Source organism: Bos javanicus, chromosome X (assembly GCF_032452875.1).
Source record: "Bos javanicus breed banteng chromosome X, ARS-OSU_banteng_1.0, whole genome shotgun sequence".
NCBI lineage: Eukaryota > Metazoa > Chordata > Mammalia > Artiodactyla > Bovidae > Bos > Bos javanicus.
Genome location: NC_083897.1, coordinates 97,663,738 through 97,689,746, shown reverse-complemented (window position 1 = coordinate 97,689,746; position 26,009 = coordinate 97,663,738). Strand labels below are relative to the sequence as shown.

The 26,009-nt window shown below is 40.2% G+C and overlaps 1 pseudogene; it reads right to left on the bottom strand.

The window, feature by feature from the left end:
* LOC133242640 (polycomb group RING finger protein 6-like) overlaps positions 1-20,307 on the bottom strand; it is a 153,831-nt pseudogene extending 133,524 nt beyond the window's left edge.
* Between the last annotated feature and the right edge of the window lie 5,702 nt (positions 20,308-26,009).

Below are 26,009 nucleotides of genomic sequence, written 5' to 3'. Positions count from 1 at the left end.
GCTCTTCTGTCCGTGGGATACTCCAGGGAAGAATACTAGAGTGGATTGCCATACCCTCCTCCACGAGATCTTCCCGAACCACCCAGGGACTAAACCACGTCTCTTATGTCTCCTGTATTGGCAGGTGGGTTCTTTCCCTCTAGTGCCACCTGGGAAGTCCAGAGAACAGTATGGAGATTCCTTAAAAAAAAAAAGAAAAAAGAAAAAGCTAAGACTAAAACTCCCATATAACCTAGCAACACCATTACTGAGCATATACCCTGAGAAAACCATAATTGGAAAAAAAAAAAAAAAGACACGTGTACCCTAATATTCATTGCAACACTATTTGCAATACCCTGGATGTGAAAGCAACCTAGATGTCCATTGACAGATAAATGAATAAAGAAGTTTTGGTACATATATACAATGGAATATTACTCAGTCATAAAAAGGAATGAATTTGAGTAAGTTCTAGTTAGGTGGATGAACTTAGAGCCTAGAAAAATGGTACTGATGAACCTATTTGCAGGGCATGAATAGAGACACCTACCTAGAGAACAGACTTGTGGGCATAGTGAAGGAAGGAGAGGGTGGGACAAATTGAAAGAGTAGCATTGAAACATATACATTACCATATGTAAAATAGCTATTGGAAAATTGCTGTAAAACAGAGGAAGCTCAACCTGGTACTCTGTGACAACATAGAGGGGTGGAATGGAGTTGGGGGTAGGAAGGTCTTTCAAGAGGGAGGTGATATATGTACACTTATGGCTGATTCACATTGTTGTATGGCAGAAAACAAAACGATATTGTACAGAAATTATCCTCCAATTTAAAAAAGTGAAACATCACCTTGTAATAGAGAAAATAATAATAAAAAACACGCAAAATTTTTTACTTAACTTTTGAGTACTTTACTCTTAGGATTCACCTACTCTTGGTATTTTTTTAGGTCTTTATTCTCCATCCACCCATAAAAGTCATTTTTCTCCAAGGTACTCTTTTTGACCTTATTCTTTCATTTTAATAATATGAGTGTTTTAACTCATATTCACATTTTTTTTACTATGAATTGCATACTAATAGATCCAAAATTTATATACAGTCATACCTCAGAAATAGTTTGGGTTTAGTTCCAGACCATCACAATAAAGTAAATATTGCAATAAAGGGAGTCACCTGATTTTTTTGTTTGTTTGTTTCCCAATGCATAATAATGTAGTCTAAGTGTGCAATTAAAAATACTCCTAAAAGATGTTAGCAACCACCTGAGCCTTCATTGAGTCAAAGTTATAACATCAAAGATGGCTGATCACAGATCACCATAACAAATTAAATAATAATTAAGAAGTTTGAAATATTGTGAGAATTATTAAAATGTGATGCAGAGACATGAAATAAGTAAATGCCGTTGGGAGAATGGTACCAATAGACTTGCTCAATGCAGGTTTGCCACAAATGTCATGCTGCATTGTTAAAAAAAAAAAAGCAGTATCTGTGCAGTACAATAAAGCAAACATAATAAAATTAGCTATGCTTACATCTTGATCATCTTTCCTGCATGAAATTAATTCACAGTCAACTCTAAACCTAAATTTTTAATCTAAAAATTCATTTGATTCTTTAAATTGAGGATATTTAATGCTGAATTCATATTTCTTTTCAAAAAGGATTCATTCTCTTAACCCCTTTTCTTAGTTAGTGGGATAATCATCTATCAAATTTCCAAAAAGAATCAGATATCTGGGAATCATAACCATCACATCAGTTTCTCTTCTCAAACTTCACATTTAGTTGGTCATGAGAGCTGAGAATGTACTATTCAAGATATATAGAGAGATATATAGATACAAGTATCCATCTCTTTTTTTAAACTTCCCATTGACATTTTTTTTTAATTCCTTTAATTTGGGTTCTTTGTAATTCTTGCTTGGATGATTAGAATAGTCATCTATCTATTCTGGATCTAAACTTTCCACAGCTTTTCCATATTCTTTAATCTTTCCTTCATACTGATTCCAGAGTGATGTATCTAAAATAAAATCTGATTTATTTTCATGATTCAGTGAATCATTTCCTACAGAATAAAAGTTGAACTTTTATCATAGTCATTCCTCTGTCCATATCATGGGGTTTATAGTTTCCCAGAATTCACCATAGAGTTTCAATCCACAATGATTGTGAGTAGTTGCCGCTATGAGGATTCACCCATACTCTTCTATACATCTGCCTGCATGACTGTTTTACCCATCCTGCAAAAGCTATTCAGTAGAACTTCCTTTGTGAATTCTTGACTGTCTCTGCTTTCAAATACACATTTGATTTGACTTTAAAGAAAGTTTTCAATTTGAATGTGAAAAAAGACAAATTTTAGAGATATCTTGAATGAAGCATGGCAGAAATTAGTTAATGCAACACTGTACTAAGATTTACAAAATCTTACAATAGACTTACAAAAGACTTAGTTCTAAGTCTGCCAGAGACTAAAAAATACTTGAGTCTAATATCTCAGTGACTCATTTTTCCTATCTGAAAAATATTAATGCTGAATGAGGTGGCCTTTAAAAGCTCTTGCAGCTGTAGCATCATTGATTTTGTGGGTTCTGTTGGAAATGGAGAATAGGTAACATAAGTTGAATTTCTAAAAAACTACAAGGATCTGAAGAAGTTTCATGTTAAGTGTTTAGCTGAGTACTGATCAGTGCAAGAGAGAGAGAAAACTATGCAAGATTATGAAAAGAACTACCTAAAAGGATAAAATTGGGATTGTAGTTTACACAGATCACATTGTTGTTGTTTAGTCTCTCAGTCACGTCTCTTCATGATCTCATAGACTGAAGCATACCAGGCTTGCCTATCCTTCACCATCTCCCAGGGTTTGCTCAAACTCCTGTCCTTTGATTCAGTGATGCCATCAAATCTCTGTCCTCTGTCGTCCCCTTCGATGTCATCCATCTTCTGTCGTCCCCTTGTCCTCCTGCCTTCAATATTTCCCAGCATCAGGGTCTTTTCCACTGAGTTGGCTTTTTGCATTAGGTGGCCAAAGTTTTGGAGCTTCAGTTTCAGCATCATTCCTTCCAATGAATATTCAGAGTTGATTTCCTTTAGGGTTTACTGGCTTAATCTTGCAGTCCAAGGGACTCTCAAGAGTCTTCTCCAGCACCACAGTTAGAAGACATAAATTTTGGCTCTCAGCCTTTCTTATTATCCAGCTCTCACATCTGTACAGGACAACTGGAAAAAACATAGCTTTGACTAATATGGAACTTTGTAGGCAAAGTAATGTCTCCACTTTTTAATATGCTGTCTAGGTATTTTAAATACACAGTTCATGGAAGTGTCCATTCTTTCCCAGCTAGAATGGAATTCCTTGTGCATACAACACAATCTTTGGAAAAGTCAAAAGGGTGTTGCCTCAGTCATGGTGAAAATTAATTATGGACTAAATACTTTTCCACCTCTTCCTAACAAAGTTAAAATTAAGACCTGAAAATATAGCTATTTCCAAATAGCATAAAGGCATTATTGACTAAAGTGAAAGTTGCTCAGTTGTGTCCGACTCTTTGTGATCCCATGGACTATACAGTCCACGGAATTCTCCAGTCCAGAATACCAGAGTGGGTAGCCTTTTGCTTCTCCAGGGGTTCTTCCCAACCCCTGCATTGCTGGTGGATTCTTTACCAGCTGAGTCACAAGGGAAGCTATTATTGACTAAAGATTAAGATTATTTAAAAAAAGAATGGCATTGGCATCGTGGAAGCATGAGACACTCCATTTTCCTGCCCCTCAATCTACAACTAACAAAGATGTCTCTGCCTTATACACAAGGAATCTGGGGAATTTCCCACAACTGTGCATTTAAAGGTGGGTGTACAGAACACCACTCCAGTACTCTTGCCTGGAAAATCCCATGGACAGAGGAGCCTGGTAGGCTGCAGTTCATGGGGTTGCAAAGAGTTGGACACGACTGAGCGACTTCACTTTCACTTTTCACCTTCATGCATTGGGGAAGGAAATGACAACCCACTCCAGTGTTCTTGCCTGGAGAATCCCTGGGACGGGGGAGTCTGGTGGGCTGTCATCTATGGGGTCGCACAGAGTCAGACATGACTGAAGTGACTTAGCAGCAGCAGCAGTACAGGAACACATACAGGAGGTGGAACCACGGGAGATAGCAGAGGTAGTACCTGTGATCTTGGATCCTTGGCTGTGATAGCTGAGCCCACAGCCCCAGAGAGTCCAGTAACAGCACAGGATAGACAGAGTGGCAAACACACCTCCCATCTCCCAGCTGCAGCATAACCTGTGGCCACAAAGAACTGGACAGCAGCAGCAGTTGGGCATGCAGTCCTGTCTATCTAGATAAAGAGGTGCCCATGAATCTACTCCCCTATCCCCATCACAGCAGTGGCACCTATAAACTGATGATGCAAGACATGGCAAAGACAACCATGATTCTGGCTCTCTCTCAATCATCCCCCTCACCCTGAAGCTCTGGAGTTGTGAGACAGGACATCCTGAATGCAGAACATTTGCCATCCTTGTGCCCAAGGCAGAAAATTCAACAATAAAAGCAGTGACACTGGAAACAGCAAGGCAGCAGGAACATTGGAGGCACACACAGTAAAGAGACTATCAGTCAACACCTCTGAAAGAGGTGCTAAAGGATCCACTTTCTAAATGGAGATCAAGATGATGGAGTAGGAGGATGCTGAGCTCACCTCTCCCCAAACGCATCAAAAAAACATCTAAATATGGGGAAATTCTTGCTCAAAACAAGCTGGAGGCTGTCAGAAAAGTTGTTCTATAACCAGCTCTGTAAAGAAAGATTCACAAGGACTCAGGTAGGAAAGTGAAAGATGATCAAGTTAGGACCTGTGCCCCTAGCAGGGAATATAGAAGAGAAGGGGGGTATCTCAGGCTTAGGAATGCTCCCTGGGGAGTTAGAGGTTTGAGACACATAATGGGCTTCACAGCCTTGGGGTCTGACACTGGGCAGACCAGTCCCCTTAGCTGGTTTGCAAACCAGTAGGACTTACTAAATGGCTGTGAAAAACTTAGAGTCTGCTCATGAGCAGAACATACAGAAGCAGAACATACCCAAGAATAAAGTAGGGGAAGCAGATTTAAAATGGCCTGGCCCTGTGGCTGGTTTCACAGGACCATTCCAGCATACACCCTAACCCATACCAAGTGCCTGATCCAGACCCTCTTGCTCCAGTTCAGCTCTCTAGTAGGGCAAAGGCTGCCATTGCCCAGGAGATTTTGCACTGAGGGGAACAAAGCTGGCTCAGACTTGGCCCTGCCTCTGAAGAGGGGAATGGCAGCCATTGCCAGTAAGCATTCGGAATCAGCAGATAAGGAGCTACCTGAGACTGACTAGCCTGCTGGGGCCATTCCAGCTCTTGACCTGCACTGGGCATGTCCTCCAGTCCCTTTTCTTTTGGTTATGCCCTCTACTGTGGTGAATGTGCCATTGCTGAGGAGAGGTGAAAGTGATAGGAGGAAGCAGAGCAAGCTCAGACACAGCCCTACCTCTAAATGGGATGAAGTCAGTTGTTGCTAGTGAGCACACAGAGTCAGGAGATTGTAAATTACCTAGGGTTCTAAATGGCTTGCTGGAACTATCCAAGAATGTACCCTAATTCAGAACAGATTTGCACTTGAGCCCCTCTTACTCCAGCACTACTGCCAAATTGGGAAGAAGTGCCCTTGCCTGGGGTACCCTGATGGGCTAGTGGTTAGCATTCAGCATTTTCACTGCCATGGATCAAGTTTATTCCTGGTCAGGAGAGATCCCACAAACCATGAAGTGTGGCAAAAAAAAAAAAAAAAGATGAACAAGGGGGAAAAAAAAAAACAAAACACACACTAGTGAAACAGAGATAGTTTACCTGATAGAGTTCAAAGCATTAGTAATACATATACTAACTGAACTTGGGGAAAAAATAGATGAACTCAATGAGAATTTTAAGAAGAATGTAGAAAATATATATAAAAAAACCAGTCAGAAGTGAAGAATAACTTAAATGAGAAACACACTGTAATAAATTAGCAGTCTAGGTGACACATAAGTTCATTTATACAGATTGTATAAGTAATCTGGAAGATACAATAATTGAAAACACATAATCAGAACATAAAAAAGAAAAAAAATGATAGATTAAAAGACCTCTAACACTATACCAAGCTTATTAACATTCTCACTACAGGGGTCCTAAAAGAAGAGAAAAAGAGGTAGAAGTTTATTTGATGAAGTTATGCATGAAACTTCCTGAAACTGAAGAAGGAAGCAGATTTTCAGATACAGGAATTACAAAGATTTCCAAACATGATAAAGTTCATGCTTTGTGTATTTAGAGTATGCATGAATTCCTAGTTAAATTAGTAACAGCTCTAATAAAAGAAATTAAGAAATGAAGAAGGAGCATAAGAATTAAGAAAATAATAATAATAGTAATAACAACAACAACAAAAAGCCGAAGTCAGCAGAGGTAAGGAAATAATAAAGATCAAAGAAAAAACAAGGACCAGGTAAAGGCCACAATTAACAAATGTTGACAAGGATGTGGAGAAAAGGGAACCCTAGCACCTAGTGGTACCCTAATGGAGTACCCATTAGGTAAGACAGCATGGAGCTTCGTCAGAAAAAACTACAAATACAAATACCATCAGGTCAGTTTAGTCACTCAGTGGTTCCTGACTCTTTGTGATGCCATGGACTGCAGCATACCAGGCTTTTCTGTCCGACACCAACACCCGGAGCTTGCTCAAACTCATGTCCATCAAGTTGGTGATGCCATCCAACTATCTCATCTTCTGTTGTCGCCTTTCCTCCTCCCTTCAATCTTTCCCAGCATCAGGGTATTTTCCAATGAGTGAGTTCTTTGCATGAGGTGGCCAAGGTTTTGGAGTTTCAGGTTCAGCATCAGTCTTTCCAATGAATATTCAGGACTGATTTCCTTTAGGATTGACTGGCTTGATCTCCTTGGAGTCCAAGGGACTTGCAAGAGTCTTCTCCAACACTACAGTTCAAAAGCATCAATTCTTCGCTGCTCAGCTTTCTTTATAGTCCAACTCTCACATCCATACATGACTACTGGAAAAACCATAGCTTTGACTAGATGGATCTTTGTCAGTAAAGTAATGTCTCTGCTTTTTAATATGCTGTCTAGGTTGCTCATAGCTTTTCTTCCAATGAGCAAGCATCTTTTAATTTCCTGGCTGCAGTCACCATCTGCAGTGATTTTATAGCCTCCCCCAAAATAAAGTCTGTCACTATTTCCATTGTTTCCCCCATCTATTTGCCATGAAGTGATGGGAATGTATGCCATGATTTGATTTTTTTGAATGTTGAGCTTTAAGCCAACTTTTTCACTCTCATCTTTCACTTTCATCAAGAGGCTCTTTAGTTCCACTTCCTTTTCTCCCATAAGGGTGGTGTCATCTGCATATATGAGGTTATTGATATTTCTCTTGGTCATCTTGATTAAAGCTTGTGCTTCATCCAGCCCAGCATTTAGCATGATGTACTCTGCATATAATTTAAATAGGCAGTGTGACAATATCATCCTTGATGTACTCCTTTCCCAATTTGGAACCTGTCTGTTTTTACATGTCTGGTTCTGTTTCATCTTGACCTGCATACAGATTTCTCAGGAGGCCAGTAAAGTGGTCTGGTATTCCTATCTCTGTAGGAATTTTCCACAGTTTGTTGTCATCCACACAGTCATAGGATTTGTCATAGTCAACAAAGCAAAAGTATGTTCTTCTGGAGTTCTCTTGCTTTTTCAATGATCCAACGGATGGTGACAATTTCATCTCTGGTTCTTATCCCTTTTCTAAATTTAGCTTGAATATCTGGAAGTTCTTGGTTCACATACTGTTGAGGTCTGGCTTGGATAATTTTGAGCATTACTTTGGTAATCTGTGAGAGGAGTGCAATTGTGTCATAGTTTGAACATTCTTTGGCATTGCCTTTCTTTTGGATTGGAATTAAAACTGACCTTTTCCAGTCCTGTGGCCACTGCTGAGTTTCCAAATTTACTGGCATATTGAGTGCAACACTTTCACAGCATCATCTTGTAGGATTTGAAATAGCTTAACTGGAATTCCATCACCTCCACTAGCTTTGTTCATAGTGATGCTTCCTAAGGCCCACTTGACTTCACTTTCCAGGATGTCAGGTGTGTGATCACTCCATCGTGGTTATCTGGGTCATGAAGATCTTTTTGGTATAGTTCTATATATATATTCATCAGTCATGTCCGACTCGTTGTGACCACATGAACCGCAGCACGCCAGGCCTCCCTGTCCATCACCAACTCCCGGAGTTCACTCAAACCCATGTCCATTGAGTTGGTGATGTCATCCAACCCATTTCATGCAAAGATAGGCACAATAAATGACAGAAGAGGTATGGACCTAATAAAAACAGGTTAGATTAAGAATTCTTAATCTAACCTGTTTCTATTAGGTCCATACCTCTTCTGGTGATGGACAGGGAGGCCTGGCGTGCTGTGGTTCATGTGGTCACAACGAGTCGGACATGACTGAGTGGCTGAACTGAACTTGCATGAAATGTTCTTTTGGTATCTTTAATTTTCTTTTTTTTTTTAATTTATTTATTTTAATTGGAGGTTAATTACTTTACAGTATTGTAGTGTTTTTTGCCATACATTGACATGAATCAGCCACGAGTGTACATGTGTCCCCCATCCTGAATCCCCCTCCCACCTCCCTCCTCATCCCATCTCTCAGGGTCATCCCAATACACCGTCCCTGAGCGCCCTGTCTCATGCATCAAACGTGGACTGGCGATCTATTTCACACATAGTAATATATATAGTTCAATGCTATTCTCTCAAATCATCCCACCCTCGCCTTCTCCCACAGAGACTCAAAGTCTCTTCTTTACATCTGTGTCTCTTTTGTTGTCTCGCATATAGGGGCATCATTATCATCTTTCTAAATTCCATATATCTGCATTAATATACTGTATTGGTGTTTTTCTTTCTGACTTATTTTGAGATCTCTAGTTTTTCCCATTCTATTGTTTTCCTCTATTTCTTTGCATTGATCACTGAGGGAAGCTTTCTTATCTCTCCTTGCTGTTCTTTGGAACTCTGCATTTAAATGGATATATCTTTCCTTTTCTCCTTTGCCTTTAGTTTCTCTTCTTTTCTCAGCTATTTGTAAGACATCCTCAAACAACCATTTGATTTTTTTGCATTTCTTTTTCTTGGGGATGGTCTTGATCACTGCCTCCTGTACAATCACATGAACCTCTGTGCATAGTTCTCCAGGTACTCTATCAGGGCTAATCCCTTGAATCTATTTGTCACTTTCACTGTATAATCATTAAGGATTTAATTTAGGTCATACCTGATTGGTTTAGTGGTTTTCCCTACTTTCTTCAAGTTAACTCTGAATTTTGCAATAAAGAGTTTGTCATCTGAGTTACAGTCAGCTCCCAGTCTTGTTTTTGGTGACTCTATAGAGCTTCTTCATCTTTAGCTGCAAAGAATATAATCAATATGATTTCAGTATTGAGTATCTTGTGATGTCTATGTGTAGTGTCTTCTCTTGTGTTGTTGGAAGAGGGTGTTTGCTATGACCATTGTGTTCTCTTGGAAAAACTCTGTTAGCCTTTGTCCTGTTTCATTTTGTACTCCAAGACATATCTCCCTGTTACTCAATGTATCTCTTGACTTCCTACTCTTACAGACTTGTCTGTGAATGTCCAGTAGTCTCCAGCGGAGGCATGCTTTGGTGGTGGCCTGTTGCAGGATCAGGGGTACTGTGTGCAGCAATTCCTGCATGGGACCTTTTCAAAGATGCTGCCATTATCTCCATTACCTCCATTATACTTTGGTCTCAAGTCAAACAGGAGGGAGGGAAAATAGCCCCACCCATCATTTAAAAATCAATTAATGACTTACTGAGCATGGCCCCGCCCATTGGAAAAAGACCCAGTTTCCCCCACAGTCAGTCTCTCCCATCAGGAAGCTTCCATAAGCCTCTTATCCTTAACCTTCAGAGGGGAGACAGAGTGAAAACCACAATCATAATAAACTAATCAAATTGATCAGATGGACCACAGCTTTGTCTAACTCAATGAAACTATGAGCCATGCTGTATAGGGCCACCCAAGATGGACAGGTCATGGTGGAGAGTTCTGACAAAACATGGTCCACTGGACAGTGGCAAATCACTTCAGTATTCTTGCCTTGAGAACCCCATGAACAGTATGAAGAGTAAAAAAGATATGACACTGAATGATGAACTCCCCAGCTCAATAGGTGCCCAATATGCTACTGGAGAAGAGTTGAGTAATAACTCCAGAAAGAAAGAAGAGATGGAACCAAAGCATAAACAATGTTCAGTTGTTCATGTCACTGGTGATGGAAGTAGAGTCCAATGCTGAAAAGAACAATGCTTCAAAGAACAATGCTGTATAGGAACCTGGAATGTTAGGTCTGTGAATCAAGGTAAATTGAAAGTGGTCAAACAGGAGATGGCAAAAGTGAACCTCAAAATTTTAAGAATCAGTGAACTAAAATGTACCAGGATGGGTGAATTTAATTTGGATGATCATTATATCTACTACTGTGGGCAAGAATCCTTTAGAAGAAATGGAGTAGCTCTCATAGTCAACAAAAGAATCTGAAAAACAGTACTTATATGCACTCTCAAAAATGATAAAATGATCTCAGTTCGTTTCCAAAGCAAACGATTCAATATCACAGTAATCCAAGTCTATGCCCCTAACAGAATGCTGAAGATGCTGAAGTTGAACAGTTGTATGAAGACATACAATTCCTTATGGACTGCAAGACCACACAAGATGGTGGAGTTGAAGGACGTGCACTCATCTTCTCCTTCAAGAACTCTAAAATTACAACTTGTTGCTGAACATCCATCAACTGGCAGATGTTTGATCCCATCAAAAAAGGTACCCCATGTCCAAGGGCAAAGGAGAAGCCCAAGAAAGACAGTAGGAGGGCCAAAATCCTGTTTAGAATCGAGCCCCATACCAGCCAGAGATGCTCAGAGGGCTCAGACAAAACATTATATGCACCAGAACCCAGAGACCCCACAGAGACTGAGCCAGACCTGCCTTTGAGTGTCTCCTGCAGAGGTATGGGTCAGCAGTGGCCTGTCACAGGGGCAGGGGCTATGGGTACAGTAGACCTGGCTCACACAGTATGTGGCATAAGCCCTCTTGGAGGAGGTTGTCATTAATCCCACTATAAAGCCTCCAAGCACACAACCCACAAACTGCAGAATGATTAAATGAAATAGTTTCTCACACTGTTATTAACATTCTAAGACCCACAACAGATTTCCCAACCTGGGGATCTGACAAAGGGATTGAGAATCCCCAGGGAATTTGATTTTGGAGGCCAGTGGTATTTGATTATATAACTTACACAGGACTGGGCAAATAAGCTCTTGGAAGGCACAGACAAAACCTTGTGTGCACTAGAACCCAGGAGAAAGGAGCAATGACCCCACAAGGGACTTACCCAGACTTGTCTGTGAGTGTCCAGAAATGCCATATGGTCTAGCAATTCCACTCCTAGGTATTTACCTGAAGGAAAAAAAAAAAAAACTATTCATAATTTTAAAAGGTACATGCACCTCAATGTTTATAGCAGTATTGTTTCTAACAGCCAAGATATGAAAACAGCACATGTCAGGTAACTGGATAAAGAAGCTATGGTACATGCATCTGTTCATGTGTGTTAAGTTGTTTCAGACATTTCTGACTCTTTGTGGCTCTATGGATTGTAGCCCACAGGCTTCTCTATCCATCAGGCTCTCCAGACAAGAATACTGGAGTAGGTCACTATGCCCTCGTACAGGGAATCTTCTTGATTCAGGGATCAAACCAGTGTCTCATATGTCTCCTGTATTGGCAGGTGAGTTCTTTACCACTAGCACCACCTGGGAAGCCATATATATATATATATATACATATACATACATACATACATATACATATACACACACACACATATATATGTATATTTATATATACATATATGTGTGTATATATATGTATATACACACACACACATATGACTCAGCAATAAAAAGAATGAAATTTTTCCATTTGCCACAGCATGAATGGATCTGAAGTTTATTGTAGTTAGTGAAATGAATCAGAAAATGACAAATACTGTACGTTATCACTTATATGTGAAATCTTAAAAATAAAACAAGCTACTTCATAAGAGCAGAAACTCCTAGACATAGAGAAGAAACTTGTGGTTCCCAAAGGGAAGAAATATAGATGAGGCTCAAGATAGAGGTAGGAGATTAAGAGGTAAAAATTACTATGTATAATAGAAATAAGAAGAGGATGTCATATCAAGATGGTGAAGTGGGAGAGTATGAACTGCACCTCCCTCCCATGAACACATCAAAATTACATCTACATGTGGAACAATTGTCATGTGAAAAAAGATGAAAATGGCAAAACTCCTACACAACCAAAGCTGCAAGAAAGATTTCCATGTAACTAGGTAGGAAGGAAAAAGGACATAGGATTGGGATTTCTGCTCTTGGAAAGGATCTGAAAGGAAGAGAAAGTATGCAAAGGCAGATCATTAGAGAGTGACCAGGTTGAGCCAAAGACTACATGGCCCAGACCTGTGGTACTATGCAAAGGATACAAACCCCTTAGCTGCTAGAAGAATTGCTTGAACAGATATAAGTGATGGAGAAGGCTAAATTCCACTTCCATAATATGAGGGTGCTGGCTTGACAATAAACAGGGTGGAGACAACTTTGTACTAGTGACTGACACCTCACCTCACTCTCCAATCTAAGAGGAATGGACAACTCAGGCCTGCTTATTCTACACTGCACCTTGGCATGGGACCCATGCTACACAGGCCCTGGAAAAGCATTTGGCCTAGCTACACATAGACAGTCCAGAGACCTGATGTATGATCAAATGGATCAGTGGTGACCATTGTTGGCACTTACTCAAGTGGTACCTCAAGAATCACTAATGACCTCCACACCTTTCTCACAGCTTCCATTTGAAAAAAATGTTCTGGCCCCACCCACCCACAAGCCACAGGTTGGTGATGGGTCTAAGGAAGACAGATCCTGGGAAAAGATGTGATCTAGGGACAGAGGGACGGCTAGAGTCCTGGGATGTTGTTCAGGTGGGGTGACAGCAGCCAATGTTGGTACTGACTCCATCAACACCACAGAAGCAGCCCAGATCCCAGACAGCACTGTAGCCACTTCAATTACTTGAACCACAATGTCCTGAATCCCAGCCCCAGCCTAGCAAATGCTGCAATCCTACACACACCATGCCACAAGCTTGCACTAGATCAGAGATGACCAGAACAGGGGGAATGATACAACTTTGAACTCCATCTTGGAGTGGAGATACAAACACTTATACAGGCAATGCATCAGGTCTCTGTGAGTGCACAAGCCACACTTACATCAGCACTCCACTCTTTGAGGCAGAAAACACACTCAGAAGGGAGAGAGTCAGCTCAAGCATGACCCTCAGTGTTTCTGCTACAGTAAGTAGGGAGCAGAACCCAACCCTGAGAGGTTGGCAACATCTATGGAGTAAAGAGGAAGTCCTGCCCTGCCTCTGCACAGACATTGCACCCTTCAACACCAGCTACACTCACTGTCAAGGTGATAGTGGCTAACATATCCTGAGGAAAGGCATAGCTGGAGTCCACATCAAAATCAGTTTTGCCATAAAGATACTGGACACATGCAGTAGACATAAGGACACTCCCAGATAAATGCACACCTTCAAGACTACAATAGACAAACTTCTCACCTAAATTCAAGACAAAAAAGTTGAGTAAAATAAAAAGGCAGAATGAATCCCAACTAAAAGAGTAAGAGAAAAAAACCTGAGACTAAATTATGAAACAGATATTGTCAGTCTATGAGACATTGGGTTTCAAAAAGAGGTAATAAAAATGTTAACTGAATTAGGAAGATTACTAATATAAACACAGATAATTGTAACAAGATATTCTTAACTATAAAGATGACTGAATCAAAAATAGATAATTCAATTTCTGAGACAAAAGGTGACCTAGAAACATTGAATAGCTGATTAAAATACACAAAAGAAGGAGTAAGTGATCAGAAAGAGAAAAATTAAAATCATGCAATCAAAAGAGCAGACACACACACAAAAATAAACCTGAAAGCAAGATACAAGATCTATGCGATCATGTAAAATGTTCCAGAAGAAGAGAGAGAGAAGGAAATTAAAGATGTATTTGATGAAATCATGGCTGAAACCTTCCCAAACCAAAGTCCTGAGGAAATAGATATCCAGGAATAGGGAACGCAGAAGGTCCCAAACAAATTAACCCAAACAGACCCATGGCAAGATATATTATACTTAAAATGGCAAAAATTGAAGATGAAGAGTATACAGCCATGGAATTAAAAGACGCTTACTCCTTGGAAGGAAAGTTATGACCAACCTAGATAGCATATTGAAAAGCAGAGACATTACTTTGCCAACAAAGGTCTGTCGAATCAACGCTATGGTTTTTCCAGTGGTCATGTATTGATGTGAGAGTTGGACTGTGGAGAAAGCTGAGCGCCGAAGAATTGATGCTTTTGAAGTGTGGTGTTGGAGAAGACTCTTGAGAGTCCCTTGGACTGCAAGGAGATCCAACCAGTCCATTCTGAAGATCAGCCCTGGGATTTCTTTGGAAGGAATGATGCTAAAGCTGAAACTCCAGTATTTTGGCCACCTCGTGCAAAGAGTTGACTCACTGGAAAAGACTCTGATGCTGGGAGGGATTGGGGACAGGAGGAGAAGGGGACAACGGAGGATGAGATGGCTGGATGGCACCACTGACTTGATGGACGTGAGTCTGAGTGAACTCTGGGAGTTGGTGATGGACAGGGAGGCCTGGCGTCCTGCGATTCATGGGGTCGAAAAGAGTCAGACATGACTGAGCGACTGAACTGAACTGAACTGAGCTGAAAGAGTATACTCTAAATGCAGCAAGAGAAATGCAAAGAGTCATATTCAAGGGGTTCTCTATAATTCTATCAGCTGATTTCTCTACAGAAACTTAATAGGATAGAAGGACATGTCATGATATATTCAAAGTCCTGAAAGGGAAAACCCTGAACCTAGGATATTCTACCCAACAAAATTATCATTTAGGAAAAAAGGAGAGATAAACAATTTCTCAGACAAACATAAATTAAAATAATTCATCAATAATAAACCTTCCCTAAAAGAAATGTTGAAGAGTCTTCTCTAAGTTGAAAATAAACTAGAATGTATAGAAAGGGAAAATCCCAATAGGAAAGTCAAATATATAGTAAGGCTGAAGTTCACTTTAAAAAGTGAGTAAATAGATTAAAAACAACAAAAATTGTAGGAGAGATTATATCTACAGGAAACAGTAAAAGCATAAGCATGAAGGTATAAAACTAGAACATGAAAAACACAAAATGTTGTGGATAGGAGTAAAAAATAAGGAGGTCGTTGAGAACATGATTGATGTTGATTATTAGTTTAAAACAAGTAGACATACCTACAGGTAAACATACATAAACTCCATAGTAACTACAAATCAAAAACCTACAACAGATAAACAGAAACAAGAGAGAAAGGGTCACAAGTATTCTATTCAAGAAAATTATCAAACCACAAAGGAAGAACCTAAAATAAGAATAGAAAAGAACTGCAAAAACAAATCAGAAAGCAAGTACCAAAATGGAAATAAGTTCATACCTATCAGTTGCTGCTGCTGCTTCTAAGTTGCTTCAGTCATGTCCGACTCTGTCTGACCCCAAAGAGTGCAGCCCACCAGGCTCCACCATCCCTGGGATTCTCCAGGCAAGAATAATGGAGTGGGTTGCAATTTCCTTCTCCAATACATGAAAGTGAAAAGTGAAAGTGAAGTCGTTCAGTCGTGCCTGACTCTTAGCGACCCCGTGGACTGAAGCCTGCCAGGTTCCTCCATCCATGGGATTTTCCAGGCAAGAGTACTGGAGTGGGGTGCCATTGCCTTCTCCACATACTTATCAGTAATCACCTTAAATGTCAATGAACTAAATGCTACATCAAAAGATGTATGTGCATGCTAAATTGCTTCAGTCATGTCTGACTCTTTACAACCCTATGTACTGTACCTTGCCAGGCTCTTCTGTCCAGGGGATTCTCCAGGCAAGAATATTGGAGTGGATATAGGGTGGCTAATTGGATAAGGAAGCAAGATCCAATAATATGCCTACAAGAGATTTGTTTAAGAATGAAAAACACACAGACTTAAAGTGAGGGGATGGAAAATGATATATGATCCAAATTAAAATAAGAAAGTGAGATAGCAATATTCTTATCAGATAAAATAAACTTTAAAGCAAATGATATAATGAAAGACAAAGAAGGATATTATATAATATTGAAAGGATCAATAAGAAAAAAAGAGGATATTACACTTGTTAACATACAAAATCCAATACAAAAGCACCTAAATACATAAATCACATGCTAACAAACATAAAGAGAGGAATTTACAATAAGATAATAATAGTAGGAGGTTTTAGTACCCCATTGACATCCGTGGACATACCATCCAGGTAGAAATTTTGTAAGACAACAGAAGTCCTAAATGACATATTAGAGCAGATGGGCTTAATTGATATAAGTCAAGACACACCATCCATAAAAAGAAGAACACACATTCTTCTCAAGTGCACATGGAACTTTCTCCAGAATAGAGAGCATAATGGGTCACAAAACAAGCCTCTACAAACTCATGAGGGTAGAAGTTATATCAAGCAGAAGTTCTGACTACAACAAAATGAAATGAAAACACTTTATATTCTTGGGCTCAAAAATCACTGTGGATGGTGACTGCAGTCGTCAAATTAAAAGATGCTTGCTCCTTGGAAGAAAAACTATGAAAAACCTAGACAGCATATTAAAAAGCAGAGACATCACTTTGCCCATAAAATCTGTATAGTTAAATATATGTTTTTTTTTTTCAGTAGTCATGTATGAATGTGAGAATTGGACAATAAAGAAGGCTGAGCCCTGAAGAACTGATATTTTCAAACTGTGGTGCTGGAGAAGACTCTTGAGAGTCCCTTGGATAGCAAGGAGATCAAACCAGTCAATTCTAAAGGAAATAAATCCTGAATATTCATTGGAAGGACTGATGCTGAAGCTGAAGCTTCAAGGCTTTGGCCATATGATGTGAAGAGCCAACTCACTGGAAAAGACTTTGATGCCAGGAAAGATTGAAAGCAGAAGGAGAATGGGACAACAGAGGATGAGATGGTTGGGTGGCATCACTGACTCAACGGACATGAGTTGGAGCAAACCCCAGGAGATAGTGAAGGACAGGAAAGTCTGGTGTGTGCTGCAGTCCATGGTGTCACACAGATTCAGACATGACTGAATGACTGAACAACAGCAGCAGAAATAAATCTGGGAAAGAACAAGCATGTGGACACTAAAAATATGCCACTACAAAACCAGTGTATAACAATGAAATCAAAGAAGAAATCAGAAAATACCTGAAGATGAACTAAATGAAAATATGTTATAAAATCTATGGGATGCAGCAAAAGCAGTTCTTAGAGGGATGTTCATAGTGCACAGGTCTTGCTCAAGAAGTAAGTACATCCAAGTAAACACCTTAACCTACCACATTTAAAATAATTAGAAAGAGATGACAAAGCAAAGCAGTAAAGCCAGCAGAAGGAAATGCATAAAAATCAGAGAAAAGATAAGTAAAATGAAAACCAAAATAAAGCAATAGAAATATCAAGGAAGATGAAAGCTTTTAATTTTTAAATTTATTTTTTAATTGGAGGAAGTGTGCTTTAAAATATCGTGCTTGTTTCTATGAATAACATGAATCAGCCATAATTATACATATATACTCTCCCTTGTAGGCCTCCATCCCCTTCACACATGTCCTCCCTCTAGATCATCACAGAGCACCAGGCTGGCCTCCCTGAATTATACAGAAACTTCCCACCATCTTTTTATTTACACATCATAGTGTATATATGTCAATGCTACTTTAACTTTTGGACCCAACCTCCCCTTCCCCTACTGGGTCCACAAGTCTGTTTTCTCATTCTGAGTTTCCAATCTTTCCCTGTAAATAGTTTCGTCACTATAATTTTTCCAGATTCCATATGTGTTACTATACAATATTTATTTTTCTCTTTCCGACTTACTTCACTCTGAATAACAGGCTCTAGGTTCATCCATTTCACTACAATTGACTTAAATCCATTCCTTTTTATGTATGAGTAATATTCCATTGTATATATGTACCACATCTTCTTTATCCATTCATCTGACAATATGCATCTCGGTTGCTTCCATGTCCTGGCTATTTTAAATAGTGTTGCAAAGAATATCGGGGTACATGTGCCATTGGGGTTTCCTCAGTGTATATGCCAAGTCATGTGATTGCTGGTTCATATAATAGATTACTCCTAGTTTTTTAAGGAATATCCATACTTTTCTCCATAATGGCTGTATCAGTTTGCATTCCCATGCACAGTGCAGGAGTGTTCCCTTTTCTCCACATCCTCTCCAGGATTTATTGTTTGTAGATTTGTCCATTCTGAATGGTGATGCCTTATTGTAGTTTTGATTTGCATTTCTCCCACAATTTGTGATGTTGAAAATCTTTCCATGTGTTTATTGGCCATCTATATGTCTTCCTTGGAAGGAAAGTTATGACCAACCTAAACAGTATATTAAAAATCAGAGATATTACTTTGCCAACAAAGGTCCATTTAGTCAAGGCTATGGTTTTTCCAGTGGTCATGTATGAATGTGAGAGTTAGACTGTGAAGAAAACTGAGCGCTGAAGAATTGATGCTTTTGAACTGTGGGGCTGGAGAAAACTCTTGTGAGTCCCTTGGATGGCAAGGAGATCAAAACAGTCCATCCTAAAGGAGACCAGTCCTGGATGTTCATCGGAAGGACTGATGCTGAGGCTGAAACTCTAATACGTTGGCCAACTCATGTGAAGAGTTGACTCATTGGAAAAGACCCTGATGTTGGGAGAGATTGGGGGCAGGAGGAGAATGGGACAACAGAGGATGAAATGGCTGGATGGCATCACCGACTTGATGCACATGAGTTTGGGTGAACTCCGGGAGTTGGTGATGGACAGGGAGGCCTGGCATGCTGCAATTCATGGGGTCGCAAAGAGTCGGACATGACTGAGCGACTGAACTGAACTGAACTAATGTCTTCCTTGGAGAAATGTCCGTTTACTTCTTCTGCCGTTTTTTGGATTGCACTCTTTGTTTTTCTAATATTGAGCTGCATGTGTTACTTATATATTTTGGATACTAATCCTTTGCAAGTTGCTTCATTTACAATGATTTTCTCCATTCTTATGGTTGTCTTTGAATCTTTTGTACTGTTTTCTTTGCCATGCAAAACCTGTAAGTTTATTTCAGTTCAATTCAGTCGTGCCTGACTCTTTGTGACCCCATGGACTGCAGCACACCAGGCTTTCCATCACCAACTCCCAGAGATTGTTCAAACTCATGTCCATTGATTTGGTGATGCCATCCAGCCATTTCATCCTCTGTTGTCCCCTTCTCCTCCTGCCTTCAATCTTTCATAGTATCAGGGTCTTTTACAATTAGTCAGTTCTTCCTATCAGGGGGCCAAAATATTGGAGGTTCAGCTTCAGCATCAGTCCTTCCAATGAATGTTCAGGACTTCCTTTAGGATGTACTGGCTTGATCTCTTGACTCTCAAGAGGCTTCTCCAACACCACAAGTTCACAAGCATCAATTCTTTGATGCTCAGCTTTCTTTCTTTTCTTTTTTTTTTGTCACATATCTATCACAGCTTCTGCATGATTTTCATTTTATTATTGTTGTTGTTCAGTTGCCCAGCTGTGTCCATGGGATCTGACTCTTTGTGACCCCATGGTCTGCAGCACTCCAGGCCTCCCTGTCCCTCACCATGTCCTGGAGTTTCCCTGCAATCTGCTAAATTTAAAGGAAGATTCAATAATAAAACAAGTTCATGTTGTTGAGGAGCTAGGTGAGACTGCCATAGACTTGATTGATTAGCTTTTTTCCTCATAATAGTCATTTGCCTCACTGATCCTAACCACCTTTTCTTACAAATTAGAATCTGCCTGCATCAAAAGGCATGGCAGACTCTTTTTAGAAAATGCTGAGTGGAAAGACTTCTAGGGAGGAATTTTCTTACCCCACTCCACCTCTGCCATCATCACCTACTCCTTCCAAGCCCCGAATTCCTCTTTTTAATGCTGTATCACCAACAAAGCTCATTCTTGCTTTCCATAGAAGACTAGATGGCCATTCAGTTATCCTGTATCTAAGTGTTTGGTCCTAGAACATAAATACCATGCCAGTTGGGAAAAATATTTTCTTTCCTGTGTACAAGGCATAATTGTACACGACATATTCTGCAGTCTTAGGAGCAGGAGAACAGTAAGGGTGTTTTACAGCAGGAGTCAGCAATTTTTTTTTCTATAAAAAGCCAGATAGAAAATATTTTTGAGTTTGTGGGTCAGATGGCCTTTGTTGCAACTGTTTATCTCTGTTGCAAAATCAGCCATAGACAAGATGACCATACATGAACAAATAGGTAAAGACTGTGTGCCAGTACAATTTTGTTTATGAAGATAGGCAATGGGCCAAATTTGACCGATGGGCATAGTTTGCAAACCTATTTTAGAGACACTCTCTTAAAGGAACTTTTCTCAGCTTTTTTTTTTTTTCTTCTTTACTATCATTCATTTATCTAAAGCAGAGTTTCTCAACAAAGGCACTATTGACATTTGAGGCTGGTTAATTCTTTGAAGTAGAGTTGTTGTTGTTGTTGTTTTTGGTCTTTTATTATTATTATTGTTTTATTTATTTATTTATTTTACTTTACAACATTGTATTGGTTTTGCCATACATCAACATGCATCTGCCACGGGTGTACACGTGTTCCCCATCATGAACTGCCTTCCCACCTCCCTCCCCATACCATCCCTCTGGGTCATTCCAGTGCACCAGCCCCAAGCTTGCTGTATCCTGCATTGAACCTGGACTGGCAATTCGTTTCTTATATGATATTGTACATGTTTTAATGCCATTCTCCCAAATCATCCCCCCTCCCTCTCCCACAGAGTCCAAAAGACTGTTCTATACTTCTATGTCTCTTTTGCTGTCTCACATACAGGGTTGTCGTTACCATCTTTCTAAATTTCATATATATGCATTAGTATACTGTATTGGTTTTCTTTCTGGCTTACTTCACTCTGTATAGTAGGCTCCAGTTTCGTCCACCTCATTAGAACTGATTCAAATGTATTCTTTTTAATGGCTGAGGAATACTCCATTGTGTATATGTACCATAGCTTTCTTATCCATTCATCTGCTGATGGACATCTAGGTTGCTTCCATGTCCTGGCTATTATAAACAGTGCTGCGATGAACATTGGGGTACACATGTCTCTTTCAATTCTGGTTTCCTCAGTGTGTATGCCCAGCAGTGGGATTGCTGGGTCGTATGGCAGTTCTATTTCCAGTTTTTTAAGGAATCTCCACACTGTTATCCATAGTGGCTGTACTAGTTTGCATTCCCACCAACAGTGTAAGAGGGTTCCCTTTTCTCCACACCATCTCCAGCATTTATTGCTTATAGACTTTTGGATCACAGCCATTCTGACTGGCATGAAATAGTACCTCATAGTGGTTTTGATTTGCATTTCTCTGATAATGAGTGATGTTGAGCATCTTTTCATGTGTTTGTTAGCCCTCTGTATGTCTTCTTTGGAGAAATGTCTATTTAGTTCTTTGGCCCATTTTTTGATTGGGTCGTTTATTTTTCTGTAATTGAGCTGCAGGAGTTGCTTGTATATTTTTGAGATTAGTTGTTTGTCAGTTGCTTCATTTGCTATTATTTTCTCCCATTCTGAAGGCTGTCTTTTCACCTTGCTTATAGTTTCTTTTGTTGTGCAAAAGCTTTTAATTTTAATTAGATCCCATTTGTTTATTTTTGCTTTTATTTCCAATATTCTGGGAGGTGGGTCATAGAGGATCCTGCTGTGATGTATGTCGGAGAGTGTTTTGCCTATGTTCTCCTCTAAGAGTTTTATAGTTTCTGGTCTTATGTTTAGATCTTTAATCCATTTTGAGTTTATTTTGGTGTATGGTGTTAGAAAGTGTTCTAGTTTCATTCTTTTACAAGTGGTTGACCAGTTTTCCCAGCACCACTTGTTAAAGAGATTGTCTTTAGTCCATTGTATATTCTTGCTTCCTTTGTCAAAGATAAGGTGTCCATAGGTGTGTGGATTTATCTTTGGGCTTTCTACTTTGTTCCATTGATCTATATTTCTGTCTTTGTGCCAGTACCATACTGTGTTGATGACTGTGGCTTTGTAGTAGAGCAAGAAGTCAGGCAGGTGATTCCTCCAGTTCCATTCTTCTTTTTCAAGATTGCTTTGGCTATTGGAGGTTTTTTGTATTTCCATACAAATTGTGAAGTTATTTGTTCTAGCTCTGTGAAAAATACCGTTGGTAGCTTGATAGGGATTGCATTGAATCTATAGATTGCTTTGGGTAGTACACTAATTTTCACTATATTGGTTCTTCCAATCCATGAACACGGTGTATTTCTCCGTCTATTGGTGTCCTCTTTGATTTTTTTCATCAGTGTTTCAGCTTTCTTAATAGTCCAATTCTCACATCCCCACATGACTACTGGAAAAAAACATAGCTTTGACTAAACAGACATATGTCAGCAAAATAATGTCTATGCTTTTTAATATGCTGTGCTGGTTAGTCATAGCTTTTCTTCCAAGGAGCAAACATCTTTCAATTTCCTGGCTGCAGCCACTATCTGCAGTGATTTTAGAGCTCCCCAAAATAAGTGACCTTGCCAGGTATGGGCTCCTCTTGCAGCACAGCTCCAGTACCAGCTGAGCCCCTGTTGGCCTCTGGAGGTGCTGGCATGCACACTGCACCAGGCCAGCCCCCACACTGCTTCGGCGGAGAGGAGAGGGCACCAACCACCACATGGTGTCTCTTCAAGGCCTGAGTCTCAGTGGCACTCTTGACCTATTTACCTCTTGACAGTTTTCCTTCTCCCCAGCCACACAGAATCAACACTGGGACATCTCTCTGGAAGACTTGGATGATAACACTTCCTAGGAATGTGAAAATTTAAATAGTAATGTGCAAGGGAAGGCACTGCTGAATTCTGGAAACATGTCAACTTCTGGAGAGAATCCTCCATGATCCCAAATGTGTAAAGGGAAGGCAATATGATGGCAGAGTAGAAAAACGTGTGCTCATCTTCTGTGAGAACTCCAAAATTACAACTCTCTGTTGAACAACCACTGACAAGAGAATGTTGGATCTCATAAAAAAAAAAAAAATACCCCATGCCAAAGGGCAAAGGAGAAGCCCAAGCAAGACGGTAGGAGGGGAGAAATTGCATTTAGAATCAAACCCCTTACCTACCAGAGATTCTTGGAAGGCTCAATCAAAATCTTCTGCAAACCAGGAGACCCCACAGAGACTGAGCCAGATCTGCCCTAGAGTGTTTGAGTATCTCCTGTGGAGGTAGCAGCCAGCAGTGTCCTGCTGCTGAGGCAGGGGCTTTGGGTGCAGCAGACCTGGGTGTGGCAGAAGCCCTCTTGGAGGAAGTCTCCACTAACCCCCCCAGAACTCACACAGAATTGGGGAAACAGACTCTTGGAAGGCACAAATAAAACCTTGTGTGCACTAGGACGCAGGAGAAAGCAGCAGTCACCCCACAAGAGACTGAGCCAAACATGTCTGTGAGTGTCCAAGAGTCCTTGGCAGAGGCGTGGGTCGGTAGTGGCCTGCTGCAGTGTCAAGGGCACTGAGTGCGGCAGTGCATGAATGAGACCTTTTGAAGGAGATCGCCATTTTCTTCATTACCTCCACCATAGTTTGGTCTCAGGTCAAACAGTAGGGAGGGAACACAGTTCAGTTCAGTTCAGTTCAGCCGCTCAGTCGTGTCCAACTCTTTGCAACCCCATGAATCACAGCACGCCAGGCCTCCCTGTCCATCACAAACTCCCAGAGTTCACTCAGACTCATCGAGTCAGTAATGCCATCCAGACATCTCATCTTCTGTCGTCCCCTTCTCCTCCTGCCCCCAATCCCTCCCAGCATCAGAGTCTTTTCCAATGAGTCAACTCTTCACATGAGGTGGCCAAAGTACTAGAGTTTCAGCTTTAGCATCATTCCTTCCAAAGAAATCCCAGGGCTGATATCCATCAGAATGGACTGGTTGGATCTCCTTGCAGTCCAAGGGACTCGCAAGAGTCTTTTCCAACACCACAGTTTAAAAGTATCAATTCTCTGGCGCTCAACTTTCTTCACAGTCCAACTTTCACATCCATACATGACCACTGGAAAAACCATAGCCTTGACTAGATGGACCTTTGTTGGCAAAGTAATGTCTCTGCTTTTCAATATGCTATCTAGGTTGGTCATAACTTTCCTTCCAAGGAGTAAGCATCTTTTAATTTCAGGGCTGCAGTCACCATCTGCAGTGATTTTGGAGCCTCCAAAAATAAAGTCTGACACTGTTTCCACTGTTTCCCCATCTATTTCCCATGAAGTGATGGGACCAGATGCCATGATCTTCGTTTTCTGAATGTTGAGTTTTAAGCCAACTTTTTCACTCTCCTCTTTTACTTTCATCAAGAGGCTTTTTAGTTCCTCCTCACTTTCTGCTATAAGGGTGGTGTCATCTACATATCTGAAGTTATTGATATTTCTCCCGGCAATCTTGATTCCAGCTTGTGCTTCTTCCAGCCCAGCGTTTCTCATGATGTATGCTGCATATAAGTTAAATAAGCAGGGTGACAGTATACAGCCTTGATGTACTCCTTTTCCTATTTGGAACCAGTTTGTTGTTCCATGTCCAGTTCTAACTGTTACTTCCTGACCTCCATACAGGTTTCTCAAGAGGCAGGTCAGGTGGTTGGTATTCCCATCTCTTTCAGAATTTTCCACAGTTTCTTGTGATCCACAGAGTCAAAGGCTTTGGCATAGTCAATAAAGCAGAAATAGATGGAGGGAACACAGCCACACCCATCAACAGAAAATTGGATTAAAGATTTATTGAACATGGTCCTGCCCATCAGAACAAGACCCAATTTCCCCCACAGTCAGTCTCTCCCATTAGGAAAATTCCATAATCATCTTATCCTTATTCCTCAGAGTTCAGACAGAATGAAAACCACAATCACAGAAAGTTTATTTAGGTCTCATTGTTCATCATTGTTTTTATTTCATTACACTTGGAGGTGAGTCAAAGAGGATCTTTCTGTGGTTTATGTCAAAGATTGTACTGCCTATGTTTTCCTCGAAGAGTTTTACAGTTTCTAGCCTTACATTTAAGCCTCTGATCCATTTTTAGTTTATATTTGTGTATAGTGTTAGGAAATGTTCTAGTTTCTTTCCTCTACATGTAGCAGGCCAGCTTTCCCAGCAATCCTTATTGAAGAGACTGTCTATTCTTCACTGTTTATTCTTGCCTCTTTTGTCAAAGATAGGTTGTCCATAAGTATGTGGGTTTCAGTTCAGTTCAGGTCTTTAGTTGTGTCTGATTCTGCGACCCCCATGAACCACAGCATGCCAAGCCTCCCAGCCCATCACCAACTCCAGAGTTTACTCAAACTCATGTCCACTGAGTCGGTAATGCCATCTAACCATCTCATCCTTTGTCATCCCCTTCTCCTCCTGCCTTCAATCTTTCCCAACATCAGGGTCTTTTCAAATGAGTCAGGTCTTTGCATCAGGTGGCCAAAATATTTGAGTTTAAACTTCAACGTCAGTCCTTCCAATGAACACCCGGGACTGATTTCCTTTAGAATGGACTGGTTGGATCACCTTGCAGTCCAAGGGACTCACAAAAGTCTTCTCCAACATGACAGTTCAAAAGCATCAATTCTTCTGCTCTCAGCTTTCTTTATAGTCCAACTCTCACATTCATACAT